We start from the raw sequence: 22,609 nt of genomic DNA, 5'->3' as shown, positions 1-22,609 counted from the left end.
AAAGTGATTAAGGAACACAATTTTGCATTGCCTTATTAACTATAAGTTATTATTAATTTGATCTTATTTTGAAATAGGAAACACCCTGGAGCTAGTTCTTGAATTAGACCTATAGGAGAATTTTTTTAATCTACCCATTTTTCCTTCTGCCATAATTGGATGAACTTTTAGAAAACATGGTAACAACTTTTTGCAAAATTAAATAAAAAATATGTGTCTCTCTTTTTTTTTCCTTTTTGGTGCTGGTCTTGGTGTTTGAACCCAGGGCCTAGGTACTGTCTCTGAGCTTTTGTGCTCAAGGGTAGTGCTCTACCTTGAGCCATAGCTCCAGGTCTGGCTCTTTTGGTAGTTAATTGGAGATAAGAGTCTCAGGGATTTTCCTGCATAAAGCTGGCTTTGAACAGTGATCCTCAGATCTCAGCCTCTGGACTAGGTAAGATTATAGGCTTGGGCCACCAGTACTCAGCTGTAAGTGGCTTTAAGTTGCTTTTTTCCCCCTGTTAATACAGTTGTTTACTTGTAATTATTTACTTATATATTTTTTGTTTTTTAAAAAATTTTTATTGTCAAACTGATACAGTTTCATACGTTAGGCATTGGATACATTTCTTGTACTGTTTGTTACCTCCTCCCTCATTCTCCCCTCCCCCTCCCCCTTATTTACTTATATTTTAAAAAAGATAAAACAGTAAAGTTATTTAAAAGTGAAAGGTAAGTTCTCTTCATGTGGAGAGGGGCCCAGAAAAGAGTCCCAATTATTTATTTATTTTTTGAGACAGGTGTTACTGTCTATCTCATGCTTGTCTCAAACTCATCATCCTCTTGCCTTTGCTTCCCCAGTGCCGGTGTATGCCGTCATGCTTAGCTTACTATTTTTTTTTTTTTTTGCCAGTCCTGGGTCTTGAACTTAGGGCATGAGCACTAGATGTTTCTGCTTAAGTCTGGCACGCATAACAATTGAGCCATAGCTCCCATTCTGGCTTTTTACTGGCTAATTGGAGATAACATCTCATGGACTATTAAAAGGACCTGCCCAGGCTTTGAACTTTGATTCTCAGCTCTCATGAAGCACTGTGCCTGACTTCCTTCACCTCCCCACCCCTGCTTTTTTTTTTGGCTGGTTCCTGGGCCTGTACTCAGAGGCTCAGCTTGCTTGCATGTAGCTGGCAGTCTACCCCACCCACTTGAGCCACACCTTCAGCCTGGTACTTTGCTTGTTAATTGGAAATGGGAATCTGGCAACTTTTTGGCCCAAGATTGTTTCCAACCTCGGTCCTTATAGTTTAGTATCATGAGTAACTAGGATTGCAGACATGTGTCACTAGCATCTGTTTATCTTAGATTTTTAAGATGATTTTTGCTGGTATACCATTGTGAGCAGGTAGTGATTCTGCAGTAGGAAAGCACATCTGGAGTTTTGCTCCTTGGATAGCTTGGTAGTGGTCAGATCTCTGAGTACTTGGTATTTGTGTAGGATTTACACTGCTGTGCTGCTATGCTCTTTTATTTTTCTATCAGATATTCTTTAAGAGTTAATAACCGATGCCAGTGGCTCACACCTATAATCCTAGCTACACAGGAGGCTGAGATCTGAGGATTGTGGTTTGAAGCCAGCACATGCAGGAAAGTCCAAGAGACTCTTTATTTCCAGTAAATTACCAAAAAAGCTGGAAGTGGAGCTGTAGCTCAAGTGGTATCTCTGAGCAAAAAAGCTCAGAGACAGTTCCCAGTCCTAAATTCAAGCCCTAGGACTGGAACAAAAAGAGTTTAATAACAAAGTAATGGAAGTCTTGCAATATATGGTTTTAAGTAAAATCCCAAATAACAATCTCTGAGCCACTGTAGTGTTAGTTATCATCATCAGAATCACTTGGGACTTGCGCAAAAGAAAAAACAAAACATTTTTCATCCCTCTTCTGTCTCTTGATGAGAGTGAATCTAGGTTTGTGGGTTTTGTGGGGTTTTTAGCCAGTCCTGGGGCTTGAACTCAGGGCCTGGGTACTCTCAGTAAACTTCTTTTTGCTCAGAGCTAGCACTCTACCACTTGAGCTATAGTGCCATTTCCAGCCTTCTGTTTATGTGGTACTGAGTAATCAAACCCAGGGCTGCCTCATGCATGCTCAAGTACTCAACATGCAGGCAAGTACTCAACCACATTCTCAGCCCTCTTTCTTTCTTTCTTTCTTTTTTTTTTTTGAGACAAGACTCTCAGCTATATTGCCTAGGTCTTGAACTTCTAGGTTCAAATGATCCTCCTGCCTTAATCTCCCAAGTAGCTGGAACTACTGACATGTGCCACTGTGCTGCCAAAGAATCTACTTTATAAACATACCAGGTGATTCTAGTATTTTAACAAGGTTTGGAAGCTATTTCCTGTAAGATATATTCATGATGAAAAGCTTTCAGGGTTTCCCAAAAGAGTGCTAGGTGATTTACATTAATGCTCTTATTACTTTACAGTGTTAAAAGGACCTGAACAGTCTACTCAAACCTCTTGCTGTGAACCAGCAGAGCTTTTGAACAGGTAAGTTGGAAGAGAAGCACAAAGTTGGGAGGCATATATAAATAAGTGACTTGAAATAACATTTTTAAAGTTTTGGTGGCACTATGCATTGAATCTAGGATCTTGTACAAACTAGGCAAGTGCTTTAATTTTGAGTTGCACTCCAGCTCCCACACAGATTTTTGCTTTTATTTTTATCCTATTATTCCTTGTGAGCTTATGGGTAGTGAGTAGAAATTTCTTTTCTGGTGTTTCTCAGATTCTTTATGAGCCAGATAAATAGCCAAGCTTTCTGCATTGATTGTGGTATGAATTTGTGTCAACTTGTTGCAGTGACTTTTATTTTTGTTGCTGGTCCTAGGTCTTGGACTTAGGCCCTAGGCACTGTCCCTAAGCTTTTGTGTTCAACCACTTTGAGCTACAGTTCCATTTCTGGCTTTAGTAGTAATTGGAGTTTAGAGTCCCAAGGACTTTTCTGCCAGGTTAGCTTTGAACTGTGATCCTCAGTTCCCAGCCTCCTGAGTAGCTAGGATTATAGGCTTAAGCCACTGGCATCTAGACTTGTAATGTTACTTTTTGATGGGAAGGAAAAGGAAGAGAAGTTCTTTCAGGGCAGGTATTCAGAGAAGCCAAAGTGTTATAAGAGAACCCAGGAACAGTTGAGTGTATGATGGACATGAATAGGAAGTTGAGGCATTGGCAAGGCAGGGTAGTTAGAGAGCACTTTTCTCCCAGTTGGTCAGATGTAATCTCTGTTTCTTTTTTGTCTTGTCTCTGTTATCTTACTGTTGTGTGGCCTTTTGTGCTCTAACAGACATAGAAGAAAATGGCTGCTTCATTTCTGAAGCCTCATATGAAGCCAAGCTCTCATGTTACTAGCCAGCTGATTTGTAGCTCAGTGTTCATATTTCTATTTCTGGGAAGGAAAATTTGATCAATTAGACTTGGCTCAGTTTTCTCTTAGGAGGATTTTTTTTTTGACAGTCCTGGGGCTTAGACTCAGAGCCTGAGCACTGTCCCTGGCTTCTTTTTTGCTCAAGGCTAGCATTCTACCACTTGAGCCACAGTGCCACTTCTGGCCTTTTCTGTATGTGTGGTGCTGAGGAATCGAACCCAGGGCTTCACTTATGCGAGGCAAGCACTCTACCACTAGGCTATATTTCCAGCCCCTCAGTTTTCTCTTAGTAGTGTAATTAGTTTCAGCATGAGTTTGGGGTCTGTTTGTACAAACATAGCTGAAAAGTGCTGTTCCAAAAAAGTAGAAACAGGTACAAGTATGGCTATTAACAGGCAGACTTCTATAGAAGTTTCTAGGTAATTTTTTTATTTTTCTAGCATTCTGTATGTGTACTTTTACAGTTTATGTGTCCTGAGGAGTTAACATATATGCATATTTCACCAAGTACCCTTAGGACTTCTCAGGTTTAAAAAATATATAATTAAAGTGGTTCATACATACATATAATCTTAACTTCCCTGGAGTCTGAGTTTGGGAGCACTATGTGGTTTGAGGCCAGCCTGGACAAAAAGTTCACAAGACTCTTCCACCAATAGTGGGGTGTATGTACCTGTTGTGCTAGCTGCACAGAAGTTTTAAGTCAGGCCAGCTTGAGTAAAAGAAGTTTCCTAGATGATTTCAGTAGAAAAAGGTGGGCTTGGTGTTATGCTCCTGGGCCTACCACTCCAGGCACAGCTCAAAAACTGGGATTAGGCCTGTGCCAGTATTATAAAAGGAAAGCCAGATCAGTTGAAAGGAACTTACATTCAAGCACTTGGTGGCTTCTACCTATATGGGCTACTCTGGAGGCTGAGATTCAGAGGATCATGGTTTGAAAAATAGTCTGGAGGGGGCTGGAAATGTGGCTGAGGGGTAGAGTGCTTACCAACATGCCAGAAGCCCTGGGAGCCCTGGGCTCCATTCCTCAGCACCACATAAACCGAAAAAGTCCAAAGTGGCGCTGTGGCTCAAGAGGCAGAGTGCTAGTCTTGAGCAAAAAGAAATCAGGGACAGTGCTCAAGTCCTGAGTTCAAGCCTCAGGACTGGCAAAAAAAAAATAGTCTGGAGGTATGGCTTAGTGGTAGTTTGCCTGCCTGGTAAGTGTGAGGCTCTGAGTTCAAGGCCCATTACTGCCCAAAACATATAATTAAACAAGTTTTTGTGGTATTGGGGATTAGAGTCTCAAGTATGCTTAAGGTAAGTGCTCTGTCATTAAGCTGAAACTTCCCTTCCTCTAGGTCTTTTTATTTTGATACAGTCTTACTTAATCAGGCTGTCTTTGAATTTTGGATCCTACTTCCTCATCCTCCTGAGTTAGTGGGATTACAGATGTGTGCCACCAGTGCCTGGTTTGGGGTATTTTTTAACAATATCAAGCAACTCTGGCGTATTAGAAAGTCATACAGAACCTAAAGTGTAGATTTTGCAGACTTGTCACAATATTGGAATTGGAGTAGGGACCTTTACTGTTGGGATAGGGTCCTTGACATAGTGTAAGCTTTTGAAATCACACACACACACACAGTCATGGGGCTTGAACTCAGGGCTTGGGCATTGTTACTGAGCTCTTTTGCTCAAGGGCTAGAACTTTGCTACTTTGAGCTACAGCTTTACTTTCTGGTTTTGTGGTGATTATTTGGAGATAAGAGTCTAATAAACTTACCTGCCCAGGCTGGCTTTGAATCATGATCCAAAGATCTTAGCCTCCTGAGTAGTTAGGATTACAGGCATGAGTCACCAGGGCCTGGCTGAAATTACATTTTTGTATTTCAGAATTATTATGTAGTGCTGGAGATTGAATCCAGAGCATTGTACATGCTAAACACAGTATTTTACCATTGAGCTCCGTTCCTAGTCCCTGAAGTAAACTTTGTTTTTTGAGACAGGGTCTCAAGCCCAAGCTGGCCTTAGACTTGAAATCTGTGTTTCTGTATGTATGTATACATATGTGTGCGTATATACACATTATGTATACATGCGTGTATATATGCTACATATATACATATATATGTGCCTACGTATCTATGTATGTGTGTGTGTATATATTTTTATATTATATGTATATGCAGTTTTTTTCTTTTTGTGGTACTGCTCTTGGGGTTTGAACTCAAGGCCTGGGTGCTGTCCGTGAACTTCTACTCAAGGCTAGTGCTCTAACCACTTGAGCCACAGTGCAATTTCTGGCCTTTTCTCTTCATGTGATACTGAGGAATAGAACCCAGGGCTTCATGCATGCTAGGCAAGCACTCTACCACTAAGCCACATTCCCAGCCCACTTCTACCATTATTGATTAAGTTTCTGGTAGTATTTTACAAGAACATAATATTCTTACCTGAGAAAGGGTTTACTGCATTGGTGTGAAGGGGTGGGAATTTGGGGATAGTAGAGTTGAGGAAGATTGGGAAAAGGTAGAAAGAGTCATCTCTTTGCACAAAACAAATTCCTTTACAAATTGCCAAGAAATGGAAAGTTAGCAAAGCATCATTGAACACTATATATCAATGTGTAATATATAGTAAACAGCAGGTGCACTTTTAGGCAGAGAATTGTGGGTTTAGTTTTCTGTTACTTAGTACATGAAGTTTTAGTCAAGGTAAATTTCTAGTAGCCTTACTCTCTTACTGAGAAAGTCTATCCTAGATTAATAAAATCTAAAATGCAGTCCAGGCAACATGCTCATACCTGTAATCCTGGTTACTTAAGATGCTCCAGTTCTGAGTATCACAGTTAGAAGGCCAGCCCTGAGGAAGAAAGTCTGTGAGACTCTTATCTCCAATTAACCACCATAATGTTGAAAATGGAGGTACAGCCTAAGTGGTAGAGCACTGGTCTCAGCTCCCAGGCCCTGAGTTTAAGCCCTAAGACTCATATACACAGAACCCTCCTCCCTCAAGCTAAAATGCCCAAGCAGCTGAGCATACTTTTACATACCTATAACTTCTAGTATTTGAGGGACAGAGGCAAAAAAATTGAGACTTCATGCTCAACTCAGCCTAGGTAGTGAGATCCTGTCTCAAAAACAAATGCCTGGGATGGGAATATGCCTAGTCATAGAGTGCTTACCTCACATACATGAAATCCTGGGTTTTATTCCTCAGCACCACATATATAGAAAATGGCCAGAAGTGGCGCTATGGCTTAAGTGGCAGAGTGCTAGCCTTGAGCAAAAAGAACCAGGGACAGTGCTCAGGCCCTGAGTTCAAGCCCCAGGACTGGCCAAACAAGAACAAGAATAAGAACAACAACAAAACACCCCAAACCCCCAAAACCAAAAACAAGAAAAACAAATGTCTGATGTGCGATAAATATGCTCTTAATGAATGGTAGCTTAACATTTTTTCATTTTAATCCAACAAATATTTGACCATTTACCTTGTGCCAGGTTCTAGACTAGCACAGGTGGTGAGCAAAACACATACTGTCCTATCTTCATAAGCCCCAGTGGGAGAGGATTCATATAGTCACAGGAATAAGTCCTCAACTGTGAAGCCTTTCTGCTGTTGGAAAAGATACAGTAGCTGGGCTAGGAATATGGCCTAGTGGTAAAGTGCTTGTTTCCTATACATGAAGCCTGGGTTCGATTCCTCAGCACCACATATATAGAAAAAGCCAGAAGTGGCACTGTGGCTCAAGTGGTAGAGTGCTAGCCTTGAGCAAAAAGAAACCAGTGACAGTGCTCAGGCCCTGAGTTCAAGCCCCAGGACTGGCAAAAAACAAAACAAAAAGATATAATAGCAAACCCTACCCTACATACTTTGTGAATGTCATATTTTAGACCTTTTTTTGTGTATGTTGGTTTTGTGGCTGAAACTCATGGCCTGGGCGCTGTCCCTGAGCTTGTTTGCTCAAGGTTAATGCTCTACCACTTTTGAGCCATAGCTCCACTTCGGGTTTTTTTTTTTTTTTTTTTTTGGCCAGTCCTAGGGCTTGGGCTCAGGGCCTGAGCACTGTCCCTGGTTTCTTTTTGCTCAAGGCTAGCACTCTGCCACTTGAGCCACAGCGTCACTTCTGGCCATTTTCTGTATATGTGGTGCTGGGGAATCGAACCCAGGGCCTCATGTATATGAGGCAGGCACTCTTGCCACTAGGCTATATCCCCAGCCCCACACTTCTGTTTTTTGAGTGGTTAATTAGAGACTTTTCTTCTCTGGGCTGGCTTTTTGAACCCCAATCTCCACCAACACCGGGCTGTTTTAGATGTTGATGTTCTTACCATCAGTGATATTTTATATCCTTTAATTTTCTTTCCCTTAATTGTGTGTGTTGTTTTATGTTTCTTTTATTTGTCATTTTTATCTGAGATATATTTTTCTTTGCATTGTTGAGTACTGAACCAACTCAGAGCTTTGGCATGCACTGTACCATTAAGCTGTACTGCTGAGCTTTATTCCCAGCATGTTTGTGTGAGCGTGTGCGTATGTGTGTGTTAGTACTAGAACTTGATTTCAGGGTGAGGCACTGTTCTCTTAGCTTTCTCACTCAAGGTTGGCACTCAACTACTTTAGTAACATCTCCATTTTTGGGATTTTTTTGTTAATTAATTGGAGAGAAGAGCCACAGACTTGGTCTGCTTGGTCTGGCTTTGAACTATAATCCTCAGATCTCAGCCTCCTGAGTCATGAGGATTATAGGCATTTTTACTGTCGACCTGATGCAAATCTTTTTATGAAAATACTTGTTTTTTAAACTTTTTTTTTTGGCCAGTGCCGGGGCTTGGACTCAGGGGCCTGAGCACTGTCCCTGGCTTCTTTTTGCTCAAGGCTAGCACTCTGCCACTTGAGCCATAGCGCCATTTCTGCCCGTTTTCTGTATATGTGGTGCTGGGGAGTCGAACCCAGGGCCTCATGCATACGAGGCAAGCACTCTTGCCACTAGGCCATATCCCCAGCCCTTGTTTTTTAAACATTTAAAAAATAATTGGCTAAGGAGAGTATCATTGTTTCAACGTTTTGCTAGTTTTATGTTTTACTTTTAAAGGAGGCAGTTTGGGTTTTGCATTTAATGTGTTGATATTTCCATGGTTAAACTATGTAAAGGACATGTATCCTTTTTGTGTATATAGTTGGAAAATGTAGTAACTTAGTAGTATTACCAGATAATTTTAAGTCTCTCGATACTGATACTGCACTAAAATTCATCAAGCAGTGTTTTCTTAAAAGGTTAGTTGTAATGTAAAAGCCGATCTTCATTCGTGAATTTTCTTATTTTGTAATTTTATTTTATTTTTTTGGTGGGTTGTGGGGCTTGAACTCTGGGTCTGGGCACTGTCCCTGAGCTCTTCAGCTCAAGGCTAGTGCTCTACCACTTGAGCCACAGTGCCACTTCTGTTTTTCTGGTGGCTAATTGGAGATAAGGGTATCATGGACTTTCCTGCCTAGGCTGGCTTTGAACCATGATCCTCAGATTTCAGCCTTCTCATAGCTAGGATTACAGGCATGAGCCACTGACTTATTTTGTAAATTTTTGATGTTTCTTTTTTTTATTTTTTATTATAAAGGTGACATACAGGGGCTGGGGATATGGCCTAGTGGCAAGAGAGCTTGCCTCGTATACATGAGGCCCTGGGTTCGATTCCCCAGCACCACATATACAGAAAATGGCCAGAAGTGGCGCTGTGGCTCAAGTGGCAGAGTGCTAGCCTTGAGCAAAAAGAAGCTAGGGACAGTGCTCAGGCCCTGAGTCCAAGGCCCAGGACTGGCCAAAAAAAAAAAAAAAAAAAAAAAAGTGACATACAGAGGGGTTACAGTTACATAAGTCAGGTAATGAGTACGTTTCTTTTTGGACAATGCCACTCCTTCCCTCTCTCCTAGTTTTTCCCTCCTATTCCCACCCACGGTTGTATAGTTCATTTTCAACATATAGTTCATTTTCAAACATCCTAGTGATGTTTTTTATTATTTATTTTTGCCAGGGGGCTAGGAATATGGCCTAGTGGCAAGAGTGTTTGTCTTGTATTTTTGCCAGTCCTGGAGCTTGGACTCAGGGCCTTCAAGGCTAGCACTCTACCACTTGAGCCATTGTGCCACTTCCGGCTTTTTATATTTATGTGGTGATGAGGAATCTAACCCAGTGCTTCATGCATGCTAAGCAAGCACTCTTATCCGTAAGCCACATTTCCAGCCCTGTTTATTATTTTTTAAATACAATTTTATTGTTATTACTTAGGTATTGCATTGAAGGGTTACCATTTCATGAGTAAGGTACCGAGTACATTTCTTTCTTTTTGAAATTGTAACCCCTTCTCTTTCCTCAATATTCCCCATCCCTGCTTACATGTTACATAGTTCATTTTCCATGTAGTGTATAATGAATGAATAGCATGATTGCATTTGTTCACTGTTCCCTTTCATCCTTCTCCCCAATCCCAAAATAAATACCACCCCCACCCCCACCACCCCTCCGCCACTCCCACCCCACCACTTTGTATTTTGCAACAGTTTTAAAAATTTGTCTGTCTTTGGGTATTGTGTTGGTATTTCAAGAGTATGAAAAGGTTTTAAATATTTGGGTATTAATAGTAATGTCTGCGTATTAGAGAACTGTCAAACTCCTAGTAGTGAACAGACATTTTCCAAAATTTCAACTTTTTTCTGAAATACTCCGTTGCTTTTTAAAAAAAGTACCAGTTTTAAAAAAATTCCTAAAGACCCACATCTCGTAATTCTATTTGTGTGTCTGCTGTTCTTCCAAGTGAACATAATCTCCCACGAAAAAAAAAAGTAGCCATGTCACAAATCTGAACTGTGGTGTGTCTTCATGATTTGTATGTAGCAGAAGTTCTGCCTCCTTACTTCTCCTTGGAAATGCATTAATATAGTTAATACTGTTCATTGAGTTGCCAAGGGCATTCTTTTTCGGGAGGCAGAGAAGGGTGCTGGTACTGGGGCTTAAACTCAGGGCTTGGGTGCTGTCCCTGGGCTTTTTTGGCTCAATGCTAATGTTTACCACTTGAGCCATGGCTCTACTTCTGGCTCTTTTGGTAGTTAATTAGAGATAAAATTCTTATGGGCTTTCTGGCTGGGCTAGTTTTGAACTGCCATCCTCAGATCTCAGCCTTTTGAGTTGTTAGGACTGCAGGTGTGAGCCTCAGGAGCCTGGCACCAGGGGCATTGTTGGATGGCCTTTTTTCTTTTTGTGAGTACATAGCACTAGTAGAATAACTACTACTATAGTGTGGTGTCAATAACTAGTGATGTTATAAGTTGCCAGCAGTTTTACCCATCATATTATGACCACTGCAAGAACCATCAGAATGAAAAAGGCAAGGAATTTCTTATTAGGATTATCATGAAAATTTTGGGCATTACATATGCTCTGAAAGAGTTTTGATGTCTGAGTAACTACTTTGAGGAGTAGAGCAATTCTGTTTTTTTTTTTTTTTGTTCCGAGACCAGGACTTGCACTCGGTATTTGATACTTTCACTCATTGGTTTAGTGCTCTACCAACCCAGTGATGCCTCCAACCCGTAGAATAATTCTTTGTATTACCATTTACATGCTATGTTCATTTTGTGTGTGTGTGGTACTTGGAGCAGAACCCAGGGCCTTCTGCATGCTAGGCAAATTGTCTCCAATTGAGCATACCTAGCCTAGAATGAGTTCCTAAAAATTACTTAAAAATTGTTTGACATTGGATGAACACATTATTGAGGTTTAAGAATATTCTAGGTGGGGCTGGGGATATGGCCTAGTGGCAAGAGTGCTTGCCTCGTATACATGAGGCCCTGGGTTCGATTCCTCAGCACCACATATACAGAAAATGGCCAGAAGTGGCACTGTGGCTCAAGTGGTAGAATGCTAGCCTTGAGCAAAAAAGAAGCCAGGGACAGTGCTCAGGCCCTGAGTTGAAAAAAAGAATATTCTAGGTTCTGGGGATTGAGCTAAGCACTCTGCCACTGAACTTGAGAGCCTTCATAGAGGATTTTAGGGTTTAGGAGATAAGGATTTGAGGAAGTTGTTATTAATTAAAATTCCTTTAAAAGTAATTTACCCCAGCACTGTCTCAACCAAACTTGTGCCGGGGTTAAAATATCCTCTCAGCTTCTACAGTCTTAAATACTAGAGCTACGTACATATGTACATTATTGAGTATGTGAGATGTGCCTAGTATGATTGAGGACCTTAGTTTTTGAGACAAGGTCTTGTTGTGTAGTCCCGACTGGATTTGAATTTGTGGTCCTCCAGCCTCAGCTTCCTGAATATTATGGTTATAGGCTTGAGCCACCATGACTGGCTCACATTTCCTTAGATTTGCCTAGTGTCTTTTTTCTTTTTGAAGATCCCATCCAGTATATCATATTACATTTAGTCATGTATCCTTGGCTTCTCTTGGCTGGCATAGTTCCCCTGAGACTTGCCCTTGTTTTGATAACCTTAAGTTTAAGGACTATTACAGGTTAAGTATTTTGTAGAATACCTCTTTCTTAGAGTTTATTTGATGTTTTTCTCACAATTTGATTGGGGTTGTGGGCTTTGGGATAGATGACCCTAGATGGGTCAAAGGGAATTTCTATCATATCATATCAAGATCTTGTACTGTCAACATCATACCTTGTCAGATTTGTTCCTTGCAGAACTGAATTTATTTATTTATTTTTTTGTACTGGTATTTGTACTCAGGGTCTCATCCTCACCTTTTCACTCAAGGTTGGTGCTCTACCCCTTGAGCCACAATTCCACTTCTGACTTTTTACTGGTTAATTGGAGATAAGAGTCTTGTAGCCCTTTTTTTTTTTTTTTTTTTGCCCGGGCTGGCTTTAAACTTCAATTCTCAGATTTCAGCCTCCTGAATATCTAGGATTGTAAGCTGAGCCATTAGTGCCTAGCTTAAACCCTTTTTGTTTGGTTTTGTTTGCCAGTCCTGGGGCTTGAACTCAGGGCCTGAGCACTGTCCCTCGCTTCTTTTTGCTCAAGGCTAGCACTCTACCACTTGAGCCACAGTGCCACTTCTGGCTTTTTCTATATACGTGGTGCTGAGGAATTGAACCCAGGGCTTCAAGTATATGAGACAAGCACTTTACCACTAGACCATATTCCCAGCCCCAGCTTAAAACCTTTTTTGGAGAAGAAATTTTATTTACTTTTAGTAAGCTTAATCTTAAAAAAGAATCTTTTTTAGTTACATGTAATAAAATGCCTTCATTTTAAATATACTCATGTACATTTTCATGAGTTTTGACAAATATTTGTATAGTAATATATAACCTTTCCACCACTCCCATGCGTTGCCTTTTTTCTTTTTTCTTTTTTTTGGCCAGTCCTGGGCCTTGGACTCAGGGCCTGAGCACTGTCCCTGGCTTCTTCCCGCTCAAGGCTAGCACTCTGCCACTTGAGCCACAGCGCCGCTTCTGGCCGTTTTCTGTATATGTGGTGCTGGGGAATCGAACCTAGGGCCTCGTGTATCCGAGGCAGGCACTCTTGCCACTAGGCTATATCCCCAGCCCCGCCTTTTTTCTTAAAATTATTTCTCCTCCTTCCTGCTAATTTGTTAGTATAGATTTTTATTTATTTTTGGTGCTGGTACTGAGGCTTGACCTCAGGGTCTGTGCTCTCACTTGGCTATTTTGCTCAACCCATTCCAGCTTTAAATTTTATTGTTATTATTAAGGTATTGTACAGAATGGTTACCATTTCGTAAGTTAGGTAATGAGTACATTACTTTTTTCCCCACACACTTCTGCCTTTTTAGTATTTGTTTGTTGTTGTTTCTTTGCCAGTCCTGGGACTTGAACTCAGGGCCTGGATACTGTCCCTGAGCTTCTTTTTGCTCAAAGCTAATGCTCTACCACTTGAGCCACAGCGCCACTTGTGTCTTTTTCTGTTTATATGGTACTGAGGAATCAAACCCAGGACTTCATGCATGCTACCACTAGCCATATTCCCAGCCCTTCTTACTGTTTAATTGGAGATTTCCTGCCTGGGCTGGCTTGGAACCAGGATCCTCAGATGTCAGCCTCCTGAGTAGTTAGGATTACAGGTGTGAGTGACCAGTGTCCTGCAATTTTATTTCTTCTGGAATTTCATGTAAACAGAATCATTTAGTATATGTTCTTTTTGTATCTGGCTTCTTTGGCAAAACTTTACATCAGTGATTCATCCACATTGTTTTGTATTACTACTGCTACTGTTACTACTTTCTAGAAAGGGGCTCTGCCACTTGAGGCTTTCTTTCAACCCTCTTTTTGCTTCAGTTCTTTTTCTTTTGTCAGTCATAGGGCTTGAACTTGGGGCCTAGACACTGGCTGTCTCTGAGCTCTTTTGCTCAAGGTTAGTGCTCTACTGCCACAGCACCACTTCGGCTTTCTGGTAGTTAATTGGAGATAAAAGTCTCATGGTCTTTTCCTTGCCTGGTCTGGTTTTGAACCGTGATTTTCAGATCTCAGCCTCCTGAGTAGCTAGGATTACAGGGGTGAGCAACCAGTAGAGTTTTGCATTTTTGCTTGGGGCTAGCCTTCTGATCAAAAGCTCTTGCCTGCCTCCCAAGTATCTTTTTTTTTTTTTTGGCCAGCCCTGGGCCTTGGACTCAGGGCCTGAGCACTGTCCCTGGCTTCCTTTTGCTCAAGGCTAGCACTCTGCCACTTGAGCCACAGTGCCACTTCTGGCCGTTTTCTGTATATGTGGTGCTGGGGAATCGAACCCAGGGCCTCATGTATACGAGGCAAGCTCTCTTGCCACTAGGCCATATCCCCAGCCCCCCTCCCAAGTATCTTGGAGTATAACAGTATACCAATATAAAGTATACCAATATTTATTGAAATAGTCTCACTTTTCTGCTTGGGCTGGCCTTGAATGGCGATCAAACAGTTATTAGCCTTCTAAGTAGCTGGGATTATAGGTGTGAATCACTGTGCCTGATCCTGATGTTTTCTTAATTGTACTATTTTTTCTAGCTATTCCATTTGTCTTAATCTAACCTTACACAATTAGGTATAAAATACAGCAAATATGTGCTCAAATCAGAAGCATATGGTTTGATAAATTCAGCCTGGTTTACTTTTATTGTATCTATATTGTTAGTAGTATCCTTGTCATATACACTTGCAGGTTTTGAGGGTTATATATTGATTCCAGTCATAAATCTTTGATCTTTGTTCAGAATCCTTTTTCCTATGGAGTTCATACTGTGTGACAATACAGCATTTTATTCTTTTTGTTACCAGATGTAGACATTGTAGTATCACTTTTGGATTCACTGTCTGCTTGCCTGCCTCCCCTCCCCTCTCCTCCCCTTTCCCCTCTCCTCCCCTTTCCCCTCCCTTTCCCTTTCTCCTCCCCTTCCTTTTCCCTTCCCCTCCCCTTTTCCCTACCCTTCCCTTTTCTCTCCCTTCCCCTTATCCCTCCCCTCTCCTCCCCCTTTCCTCCCCTCCCCTCCCCTCCTTTCCCTTCCTTTTTTTTTGCCAGTCCTGGAGTTTGAACTCAGGGCCTGAGCACTGTCCCTGGCTTCTTTTTGCTCAAGGCTAGCACTCTATAACTCTTGAGCCACAGCGCCACTTCTGGCCTTTTCTGTTTATGTGGTGCTAAGGAATTGAACCCAGGGCTTCATGCATGCTAGGCAAGCACTCTACTGCTAGGCTATATCCTCAGTCCCTCTTTTCTACTCTTTACTGCCATTATTCTAAAGTGACTTCAGACAGTCCATGTGGATGACCCAGGCAGACTCCTAGGCTCCTGGTTTCTTGAGTTTTACTTCCACTTGTAATTCTTCATTTTTTAAAATCATGTTTAGGCCTAGTTTTTATTATTATTTTTTTTTACCTTACTAGAATTTTAGATTTGTCTGTTCTTTTCTGTTCTTACGTCCTTTCCCACAATGTCTAGATCAAATTTTTGCCAGTATTACACACTTTGCTCTTTTACTCACCAAACCTTAATCCTGGTTTAAATATGTTGTTAGCTTTCATCCTCTTATACTTTGGCTACCAAGTTGGAGAAAGAAGGCTACAATCCTGCAGATAGGTTGGATCCTTTAGCTAAATTCAATGAGATGTCTTAGATTGGATCCTAGAACAGAATGAGGACATTGTTGGAAGAACTGGTGAGATCCGAATTAATTCAGAAGTCCAGTTAATAGTGTTGTACTGGGCTGGGGATATAGCCTAGTGACAAGAGTGCCTGCCTCGGATACACGAGGCCCTAGGTTCGATTCCCCAGCACCACATATACAGAAAACGGCCAGAAGCGGCGCTGTGGCTCAAGTGGCAGAGTGCTAGCCTTGAGCGGGAAGAAGCCAGGGACAGTGCTCAGGCCCTGAGTCCAAGGCCCAGGACTGGCCAAAAAGAAAAAAAAGAGGAGAATAGTGTTGTACTAATGTTGATCTCTTACTTTTTTTTTTTTTTTGGCCAGTCCTGGGCCTTGGACTCAGGGCCTGAGCACCATCCCTGGCTTCTTCCCGCTCAAGGCTAGCACTCTGCCACTTGAGCCACAGCAGCACTTAGTGGTGCTGAGGAATCGAACTCAAGGCTTCATGTCTATAAGGCATGTATTCTACCACTAGGCCATATTCTCTGCCCGATCTCTTTCTTTTGAGGGATAGTAGTATGGTAATGTAAGAGTTGTTAATAATAGGGGAAATGGAGAAAGTTTTGTTCTTTTTGTATTAAAAAATGAATTTGCCATTATTACTAAGTAAAATTTATTTTTTTGTCAGTGGTGGAGATTGAACTCAGGGCCTGGGTCCTGTCCCTAAGCTTTTTGCTTAAGGCTAGCTCTCTTGCCATTTTTGAGCCACAGCACCAGTTCTGATGGTTAATTGGAGATAAGAGTCTCACGGACTCTTTGGGGAGCATGTTCCTTTTCTCTTCTTTAAAGTAAGTACCCCCTTTTTTTGTAAATTTAAAAAGTATAAAGAAAATAAAGAGGTTCCATAATGAGTGTTGGAGGTCTTGTAGATAGCTTGATCTTTTAACATTTTTGTGCAGCTGTGTGTGTGAATATGTGTACATACATATCTGTGTGGACTAGTCCTGGGTCTTTAACTCTGCCTTGCTCTCTGACGGGGATTTTTGTTAGAATTGGAGCCCTACCACTGGAGCCCTCCACTTCCATCTTTTTGCTGGTTAATTGGAGATTAGAGTTTGAGTAGGCTAGCTTCCAACAGCAATCTTCAGATCTCAGTCTCTTTAGTAATTAGGATAATATGTGTGCGCCACTGTGCTTGGCTTTTAGCAGCATTTGAAGGTTTTGATTGTGATGGGATTTGAAATCTTTGACTTTACAATTGCTGAGTAGCTCTACTACTTAAGCCACAACTCCAGTTCCTTTTCCCCTAGTTTCTTTTTCCCTTTTAAAAAAGTTTTATTTAGGATGCCTATTTGTAGAAGGTAACATAACTTTATAGATCATCAGAAAAATTCTGTTCTTTTCTCTCTGCAACCATAACAGGTTAGGAATCATACATTAAAAATGTTACAAAACAGTAGCCTGTGACTACATTGACTGTGTACCTTAAGAAAAAGAAGTTGAGGGGCTGGGAATATGGCCTAGTGGCAAGAGCGCTTGCCTCTTACACATCGGTTCGATTCCCCAGCACCACATATATGGAAAACGGCCAGAAGGGGCACTGTGGCTCAGGTGGCAGAGTGCTAGCCTTGAGCGGGAAGAAGCCAGGGATGGTGCTCAGGCCCTGAGTCCAAGGCCTAGGACTGGCCAAAAAAAAAAAAAAAAGAAAGCAGGATAGGCTGTGACCAGACTGGTACTTTAGAGAAAGAAGTTGGGGCTGGAGGTGTGGCTATTTGGAAGAACACTAGCCAGTGAGCAACAGCATTAGGTATGGAGTTTGGGTCCTGGTCTTGGATCCTTTTTTTTTTTTGCCAGACTTGGGGCTTGAACTTAGAGCCTGAGCACTGTCCCTGGCTTCATTTTGGTCAAGGCTACCACTCTACCACTTGAGCCACAGTGCCACTTCTGGCTTTTTTCTATATACGTGGTGCTGAGGAATCGAATCCAGGGCTTCATGTATACGAGGTGAGCATTTACCACATATTCCCAGCCCCCCCCTTTTTTTAAGGGAAAAAAAACACCAATAGAGAATGAAGTTGATCTTGAGGCTCAAGTCAAGGAAAGGAAAGAACACCCCCCCCACACACACACACACACACACACACACACACACACACACACACACAGTCTTACTATATAGACCAAATTGGCCATAACCCATGCTGACCTTGAATTCAGTATCTTTCTTCTTCAGTGCTGGAATTATAGGCATGTACCACCCATCACTCCTGGTAGACATGAGACGAAAGAGTTAGAGCTATAATGAAGCATGTAAGAAGAATCTTTAGGATTTATCCAGATCTTCGGAAAAATGACTAGATGAAGGATAGAGAACTCAAGGAAGGAGTTTCAGTTGACTGGCCTTTTGAATCTGGTTGACCAGTATAATGGTGAAAAGTGTTTCCTTTAGTACTTAGTACCTCCTTTCTCCTTCAATGGGACATTTAGAAATTTGTGAGAGAATCTTTTATTGATCTTACTAATATTTTCCCATTTCCTCCATGCCATTTCTGCCCCTCCACAATTTCTTTTAATTGTTATTATGGAGGTGATGTACAAAGGGGTTACAGTTTTAAGTCAGGTAATGAGTACATTTTGTTGTTGTTGTTGTTGGTTGTGGAGCTTGAATTGTGGATGGGGAGCTTTTTTGCTCAAGGCTAGTGCTCTACCACTTTGAGCCTTGGCTTACTTCTGGTTAATTGGAGATAAGAGTCTCATGAACTTGTCTGACTGTGCTGTTGCTATCCTCAGATCTCAGACTCCTGAGTAGCTAGGATTTCAGGTGTGAGCCACCAGTGCCCGACATGAATACATTTCTTCTTGAACATTGTCACCCCTTCCCTTATTCTCTCCCTGTTTTTCCCTCCTGTCTCCACCCACAAATGGTATAGTTTTCCTTTTCAACAAGTGTCTTCCCATAAGACTAGTAAAGCCCCACTGTAGATATAAAAAGTTGAAGAATAGTATCTGAACTGAGTTTATAGTACAGTGTATCATGGATGCTGTGAGACAAAAAAGGAGAAAAAAAAAGAAAAAAAATGCAACAATGCCTGAATAGTTCTAGAAGTGAAGGAAAAGGAGGAACTCGTTTCAGGAGAAGACAGGCTATAGAGATAGCATACTGTCTAGAGTCTGGTTCAAATCTTGTAGTTTTATAGATTCATAGCCACTTTTTAAAGATCACAAGGCATTTAGGAGTTTGAACTGAAAACATTTGGCTAGGTGAAAAAGCCTGTTCTCATTTCAGCAACGTACTATACTGCTTCTAGAAAAGATTGCTCAAGCCAGATGCTGTGGCTCACGCCTGTTGTCATAGCTACTCAGGAGGCGGAGATCTGAGAATCAAAGTTCAAAGCCAGCTCAGGCAGTAAAGTCCATGAGACTCTTATATCCAATGAACTTAAAAAAAAAAAAAGTAGTATTGTACACTCCAGTACAGTCTTGAAAGGTACTGGAGGTTGGCTTAAAAACCCCAAACCCCAGTGGTCAATCCCTAGCATAGAAGTTTTTTTGATTTTTTTAAAAAAATGTTTAAAAGAAACTGTATTACACTTAGCAAATAAGTCTAGTAGATTTTTATTATACAGTATGTCATTTTTGTTCATATATTAAGAGGAAAGTAGAAGCAAAATACATCGGATGTTCCCTCCCCTCTCTGTTTCCACACCAGTGCAGCAGTTATTAAAAGTATTTATGACGTAACAGCCCTTTTTTTGGTACTAGTCCTGGGGCATGAACTCAGGACCTGAGCAGTGTCGCTGGCTTCTCTCTTTTTTTTTTTTGGCCAGTCCTGGGGCTTGGACTCAGGGCCCCAGCACTGTCCCTGGCTTCTTTTTGCTCAAGGCTAGCACTCTGCCACTTGAGCCACAGCACTGCTTCTGGCCGTTTTCTGTATATGTGGTGCTGGGGTATTGAACCCAGGGCCTCATGTATATGAGGCAAGCACTCTTGCCACTAGGCCATATATATCCCCAGCCCCTCGCTGGCTTCTTTTTGCTCAAGGCTAGCACTCTGCCACTTGAGCCACAGCACTACTTTTGGCTTTTTTTGTATATGTGGTAGTAGGAATCAAACCCAGGGCTTTCTGTATGTGAGGCAAACACTTTACCACTAGACCATATTCCCAGCCCTATGTAGCAGCTTTTGAGGAGAGTTCTGAGTGTGTTAAAAAAAAAATAACAGTGCAGGCTGGCCTCCAGCTCCAGATCTTCATGCGTTAGCATCTTCGAGGCTAGGATTACCAGCAGGTGCTATCATGTCTGGTTCTTTAATTAAAAAAAAAAAAAGCTAACTTAAAATTCAGTAACTTCTGATGATTATGAAAACTTTTTTTATTTTCTTTTTTCCTTTGGTGCTACTACTTGGTGCTTCGACGCAGGGCCTCAGTTGGCCTCCTCCCACAAGGCTAGCAGTTTACCCCTTGAGTACAACTCCATTTCTATCCAGGTTGTCTTGAAACCAGGATCCTCAGATCTCAGCCTCCTGAGTACCTAGGATTACAGGCATGAGCCACTAGTGCCCAACTTACTTGTGAAAGTCTTAACAGTTTAATTTCAACCTTTTCATTCTTTCTTAAGAGACTTGGTCTTCATAACTTGTTCAGGCTTGTGCTGAGCTCCTGAAGTTTGAACTGTTTTGTTCAGCCTCTTGACTAGTGAGCTATAGCTACTATCAAGTCTGGTAATTTTTTAACCCCTTTAAGTATTTCAGTGCTGCTGCATTTGGTTTTTGCAGTGTCTTATCAGTAGTAACTGTTCATTATGCCCTCCCTCACCATCTTCTTGGCCTTCTCTCCCTTCCTCTTCCTGTTTTAATTTTTTTTCCTTTCCTTCGCCGCCGCCGCCGCCGCCGCCACCGCTCCTCCTCCTCCTCCTCCTCCTCCTCCTCCTCCTCCTCCTCCTCCTCCTCCTCCTCCTCCTCCTCCTCCTCCTCCTCCTCCTCCTCCCCCTCCTCCCCCTCCTCCCCCTCCTCCTCCTCCTCCTCTCCCCTCTCCCCCCTTTCCCCATTTTTTTTTTTTTAACACTTGGGATTATTCTGCCATTGTGTTACATAATAAATTTCCTTTTTCTTTTTAATACAATCTTGAGGTGTTGTACAGAGGGGTTATCATTTTGTAAGTCAGGTAATGAGTACTGTTCTTCTTGAACAGTGTCACCCCTCCCTTTGCTTATAAATTTTGTTTCAATGAAGAATCTTCTAATACATTTTGAAGGTATTTAGGCAGTAGTTACAATCAAAATTGCCCATGTGCAGACAACTTAGCTAACTATACTCCAGGAGTGGCAGTTGCAACATGACATTTAAGATGCAATCTAACTACAGAGAAATTAAAATACAAAAAAGGAAATTTGTCTCAAAAATCATTAGTTGCTTGAAGTGAAGAGGGCACTAAGTGTATTTCAGCTTGAATCCAGGGATCCACTCCACCTTGTTGCAGGGAGTAGTGACCCAGTAGTAAAAGTCTGATGGAAACAAAACTTTCTGGAGTCTACTAACACAAGGCCATGTTACCTTCCAGTAAGAGGAGAGGTAAATAGTTGATTATAGAGACGAACATACCTTGATTTTCTATTTCTTTCACTCCCTCCTTCCCTTTTTCTCCCCATTTTGGTACTGTGACATGAACTCTGGGGCTCATGTTCTTGATTAGTTTTTGGGTATGTCTCTGTGCAGGTCGTGGGGCCGACTCTGGGCCTGGGCACTGTCACTGAGTTATGTGCTCAAGATTAGTGCTCTACCACTTGAGCTACAGCTCTTCTTCTGGCTTTTTTGGTAGTTCATTGGAGATAAGAGTATGTTTACAGACTTTCTCTCTGGGTCTGGCTTTGCACTATGATCCGGCTTTGCACTATGATCCGATCCTCAGATCTCAGCCTCCTGAGTAGCTAGGATTACAGGTGTGAGCCACTGGCCCCCAGCTCTTGCTTAGCTTTTTTGCTCAAGTCTGGCATTCTACTTAAGCCGTGCCATCGCTTTTGACTTTTTGGTGGTTAATCGAACATACGGTCTCATAGATTTGCTTGCCTGGGCTGGCTTTGAATCTTTTTTTTTTTTTTTTTTTGGCCGTCGTGGGCCTTGGACTCAGGGCCTGAGCACTGTCCCTGGCTTCTTCCACTTGAGCCACAGCGCCACTTCTGGCCGTTTTCTGTATATGTGGTGCTGGGGAATCGAACCTAGGGCCTCGTGTATCCGAGGCAGGCACTCTTGCCACTAGGCTATATCCCCAGCCCTGGCTTTGAATCTTGATCTACAGATCTCATTTTCCTGAGTAGATAGACTTACAGGTGTAAGCTACTGGTGGTTGGCTCCTTCCTTTTTAAAGAGCCTTGTACATACTAGGCAGGTACTCTATTTATCACTGGGCTACATGCCCAGCCTCCTCCCCTTTAAATGTTTATTAGTACTTATTTGTTGTTTTTTATTTATAAATAAGGTTTATATGTTGCTCAAGTTGTTATCAGACTTGGAGTCATCATGTCTCAGCCTTCTAAGAAGCTAGGATTATAGTGTATGCCACTATATCTGTTTTATAATTGCTTCTGAAATGTCACTTGTGAAATTCATTGGCTTTATCATTTTAACTTGATGACCTAAGGTAATTTTTCAAAGCATCTTCAAGGTATAACTTGCTAACTAGAAAGTGAGGAAGAGGTTCAGCAGATACTATTGAGATAGGTGAGGAGGTCCTATTAAGGTGGTACATGCCTATGATCTCAGCAGGGAGGTGGATACTGGAGGATCTCCAGTTAGATACCAAGACTCCTTGTCTCTCAGGATAACATAGGGCTATTCCAAATCAGTAAGCGAAACTTAAATGTTTTTATTCATGCCCACTGCTCTAAAACTAATAGGGAAAAATCCTTAATTTGCCTGCTTCTGTTTGCTTCACTAGTTGCTCTTATGTCATGCCTCCTTTCCTGGATAAATATGAGAAGATGATTCATTTAGAGAGTAGGACAGATTTATTAATTTCAGTTTGCTTGCTATAGTGCTATAAATAGGAATTTTAAAAAATCTCATTCTTGTGATTTCAGTTGAGAAAATAAAGCGCTATAAAAATATATACTCTTGTGCATTCTGGCTTGGAATTTTGCACTTAATTTTGACTGAT

General features: G+C 41.6%; 1 protein-coding gene across 4 annotated transcripts in view; it reads left to right on the top strand.

The window, feature by feature from the left end:
• Positions 1–22,609, top strand: part of Gigyf2 (GRB10 interacting GYF protein 2) — a 135,563-nt gene that overhangs the window by 5,307 nt on the left and 107,647 nt on the right. For all 4 annotated transcript variants that reach the window (XM_048344514.1, XM_048344512.1, XM_048344513.1 and 1 more), the window contains exon 3: positions 2,461–2,524. The gene's annotated coding sequence lies outside the window, so the exon portion shown is untranslated. The remainder of the gene's footprint in view (positions 1–2,460; positions 2,525–22,609) is intronic.

This window comes from Perognathus longimembris, chromosome 4 (genome assembly GCF_023159225.1).
Source record: "Perognathus longimembris pacificus isolate PPM17 chromosome 4, ASM2315922v1, whole genome shotgun sequence".
In the NCBI taxonomy this organism is placed as follows: domain Eukaryota; kingdom Metazoa; phylum Chordata; class Mammalia; order Rodentia; family Heteromyidae; genus Perognathus; species Perognathus longimembris.
The sequence above is the reverse complement of the archived record's forward strand: the minus strand, read 5'-3'. Positions and strand labels throughout refer to the sequence as shown.